We start from the raw sequence: 4,551 nt of genomic DNA on the forward strand, positions 1-4,551 counted from the left end.
GGCCTATTATGATAATCATTACTAATGCAATTAGGATTGATTATAGTCTTATAGAATCGTCTAGAAGGTTCTTTTAAAACCTAACGGGATTAGGATTGATAATTATGTTTTATGAGTTTTATTTGGAATAAAAGAACTGTTTTTAAATGAAATTATGATTTTACCCTTCGTACGGACTTTACAACTTGATTTAAAAGGAATGGTATCCTTCGAACAAGTCTATTATTCTAATAGTGGGTTCATAATTATTAGAAAGCTAATATATTAAGTAAGGTCAAGTGATCGGATTGCCTAGGTAGAGGCCGCTTTCGATCGGTAATATTAATGTATAATTAATATTACATCTTAATCTTGATTGAACCCTTCGGGTCATACCCAAGCAATTAACAAACCAACTCGACGAATTAATTCGGAAGAAATTAATGAGTCGCCCGAGTATTAAATTTTTAAATGTCGGAAATTCGAGCTTAGAGCGTCGATACCGAGCGTCGGAAGTCGAGTCAAAAATAGTAAAAGACGATACGGTAAAAGTAATAATAAATCAACAATGACTAAAATACCCCTGGAATCAGAACCCCGAGTGCTAGGGGATTAGGGAAGCTAGCGTCTCGCACCATGTGCTAGGCTTGCTAGCAATCTACGACCAACAGCCCGCACAATGCGTGGCTTGCTAGCGCGATGTAGCTAGCAGCCCGCACATGTGCGAGGCGTGCTAGCAGAAGCCTTCAGCAACAGCAGCCAGCACATGTGTGCGAGTAAGGGGCTTGGCTAGGCCGGGTATCTAGGGCCTTGTTATTAGGGAAGCATCTGAGGAAGGGGATCCAAGTTTGAGGGACAAGTGGCACAAGGAGAGGAAGGAGTGGGGAGCAAGTATGGTCCCCTCCTCTCCAAGTGGTCCTCACTTCCCTTTGCATGTATTAATGACACTAGTAAATTTATTATTAGTTTTTTTTTTTTTTTTTTATTTTAGCATTAGAATAAATTGTGGAATTTCACGCTCCCACATTGATGGGATAGAAATTCCCACTCTCACTTTTCCCTATAATTACCCACCTTGGGTTTTTTGGAAGAGTGTTTGAGTAGGAATTCAATAGAGCATTGCATTAGCAAACACTCTTAAACTCATATAATACTCGGGTTTTGGTCGGACCTCGCTAACATCGAGGAAATGGACATAAAAGTTGGTAGTTGTTTTTGCGGGTGGATCTCCGTCGGAGGCTCTCGTATTTTTGGGGCTAAGCTTTTCAAGTAAGAGCCCAATTTGTGGGGCGAAGCACGCGACAAAGGTAAATTTCCTATTTTTGCCCTTTTGTGTTTATTTATATATTACTGATGTTATTTATTGTGGAGCGTGATCCTTAGCTCGGGTTTTTTCCGCGATGAGTGGGAATCACCAAACCTCAACAGCGGTATCGGATCCCCGCTCGTTTATTTTTCATTATCATAATTTTTTCAAGGTATTTTTACTGATTAAATTTGTTTTGTTTTAAGTTGCTAACTAGATTAGTATCTCGTATTATCCATTTTAACCTCGTATTAGAGTTGACTTCAGCTCTCAAACACAGATTTCAACCCAAAAATAGTGAATTTTTGGTGGAAAGGGCATTCTAGAAATGGTTTTACCGTTTTAGGACTCGATTTTAGCCCAAAAAAACAACCAGAAATTCATTTTTCGAGGAGTTTTTTGTTTTTCCGAAAATTTTTAAGTATTTCTAACCTTGAAAATTAATTGCATATTTATGGTGGTTATGTAATTTTAAACATATTTGTTCAATACATATTTTATATGCAATTTTAAACCTCATTAGGCATGATTACTTGGTGTTAATTTGTGTTTGAAAGCTTGGTTTTATTTTAAACATAATTGCAAATTAATTGCATTAGGTGTGATTTTTTTTAGGCTTCTAAAGTGCTAAAGATTCAATCATTAATTGTGTTAAGTGATTGGAAATGTAAAAACTACTAAATTCCATGACTTTTATGTTGAACTTTGTAATTTTAATCATTTTTGGTTGACTGGAAACATAAAGTTTCAAACTTTGTGATAGAAAGTTGTTTATCTTCATATTGGAAGATATAATTTTTCAAGGATTCACAAGTGTAATGTCACTCTTAGGGAGTAGTTTTAGAGTTATTTCTGTGTTTATTTACCCTTTTATTCTTTTGTTTTCCTTTTAATAAAGTTTCTAGTTTATTTTTTAGTTTTAGTATGTTTTATTTTAATTTCTTTATTTAATTGTTTCTAGTTTATTTTCGTATTTTATTTGCTTTCGATTTATTTTATTTCTTTCCTTTTCTTTGTTACTTTCATAGTTTAAATTTGCTTTATATTTTTTTTTATTTGCTTGTATAGTTTTATTTAATTTTGCTAGTTTTAGTTTATTCCTCCTATTTTCTATTTTATTTTATTTTTATTTTATTTTATTTATCCCAGTTCCTTCCTTCGATTTTGTGTGTAGGGGTTCGGGTTTTATGTCAAGTGAATTTGCGTCCCAATTTGAGTCAAACGTCGAATGCACAAGCTTCCAAGCAACAACCCTGTTGATGTTTAAAGGTTTTGATGATGAGGAACTGAAACTATAGCACACTCATTTAATAAAGGTTTTTCAAGTGTTTGTTTAGTTTAGGTGAAATTGATCTTGGAGATGAAAGAAGTAACTGAAACTAAGAAGTCTTAAAGAAATTCTTTATTCAAGAAGGTTATTCGAAACAGAAGAAGTGTTCCCTCACAGGAACTGAGTTCCCTAACAGGAACTTGAAGATGGCTGGCTAAGAACTTTGGAGGAACTTAGTAAGCGTGGAGCCCAAGTAAACCTACTAGTACAGGAGTGCGGCGCAAAAATGATTTAGTTAAGATTTTATCTTCTGGATTCATTGTTAAATAAGTTAAGTAGGATATGCATGAAGTCTATTAGAAGCGTGGCAAGTTAGCTTGGAAAATAAATTAAAATCGGAAAAGATAAAAGATAGAATTCGAAAAAGATTTTCTTTAAATGTTTATTTCTTAAAATCAGTTTGTTAAAAAGATATTATGCTTTTTAACTCAATCTTTTTATCTTATTTTTCGGAAAAGATTTTCTTCTAATGATTTACATAAAAACCATGTATAAAGATAAGTTAAGTTTAACTTATTTATCTTTAAGAAAACCTACTTTCTATACAAGTAATACTTGTATAAATAATAGAGAAAAACAGGAGTTTAGGTTTTTTGTGAGTTTTATGCGTGAAGAATTTACACAGCTTTAATTGTGTAAGTTTGCCAAGCTTATCATCTTGTCATATTAGTTTCGGGTTTCATGCATAGCTTGCCTATCATATACTAAGTGTCTTTACTTGTAATTGGTTTGGGTTATTTGGGTGAGAGTGTTTTTGTTATTATTTCATACATAAAGAGCTTCTGTTGAGAAGTTGAGAAGATCTATGCTTAGGGAGTACGAGAGAGAGTCTGAGTGTGGGACATCGACTTGGTAGAATAGAATCCTATTCTGTAGCAAGTTCGTTTAGGAACTTGTGAGTAGAGGTTTGATTATAATAGGTTGTAACTTGGTGTTTGCCCTATTATAGTAAAATTGTTTGTGTTCGAAATCCCTAAGGTATGGTCGAGGTTTTACTTCTAGTTGGGCACTAGAAGGTTTCCTCGTAAAATCTTGTGTGCATTGAAAGTTCCTATTTTATTCTGTTTTACATTTGAAAAAGTAGTCACTAGGTACTCACCTACAATTCACCCCCCTCTTGTAGTGTTTGTCTCAACTAACAATTGGTATCAGAGCAAGATTCTCACTTGCAAGCAGATAACTTTGCTGAGTATGTTCCTGGAGAGATGAATTACATGGAGAAACTTGAAGAAGGGTACTCAACCCAACGTCCACCTATGTTCAATGGTAAGTTCTATGCCTACTGGAAGAACAATATGGAGATCTTCAACAAGGCTGAAAATTACCAGGTTTGGCGTGTTAGTGAAACTGGTGATTTTCAAATAACTGCAACCAATGACAAACATGAGGTAGTTTCTAAATCTATTTATGATTATGACAAAGAAGATTATCAGAAACTTGAACTGAATGCTTTAGCAATAAAGTATTTGCACTGTGGACTTGGACCCCATGAATATAAACGTATCATGGAATGTAAGTCTACCAAACAGATTTGGGATTTGCTATAGGTAACTCATGAAGGTACTAACGAGGTAAAACGTTCTAAAATAGATTTACTGATGTCTAGGTATGAACGGTTTGAAATGCAATCTAAAGAAACCATAGAAGAGATGTTTACCAGATTCAATGATATTATTAATGAACTGAACTCCCTTGGCAGGCATATTCCTATTGATGAACAGGCAAGGAAGATCCTAAGAAGTCTACCACAAGATGAACGCTGGAGATCCAAGGTTACTGTTATGCAGGAAGCTAAGGATTTCACCAAGTTTAATATGGAACAACTAGCTGGATCATTGATGACACATGAACTTCATCAGAGTTCCAATACTGAAAGTTCCTGAAGTAAAAGCCTTGCACTTAAGGCTCAAGATTCAGAAGAATCGGAAGTTGATGT

The sequence above is a fragment of the Chenopodium quinoa genome, unplaced genomic scaffold (assembly GCF_001683475.1).
Source record: "Chenopodium quinoa cultivar QQ74 unplaced genomic scaffold, ASM168347v1, whole genome shotgun sequence".
In the NCBI taxonomy this organism is placed as follows: Eukaryota; Viridiplantae; Streptophyta; class Magnoliopsida; order Caryophyllales; family Amaranthaceae; genus Chenopodium; species Chenopodium quinoa.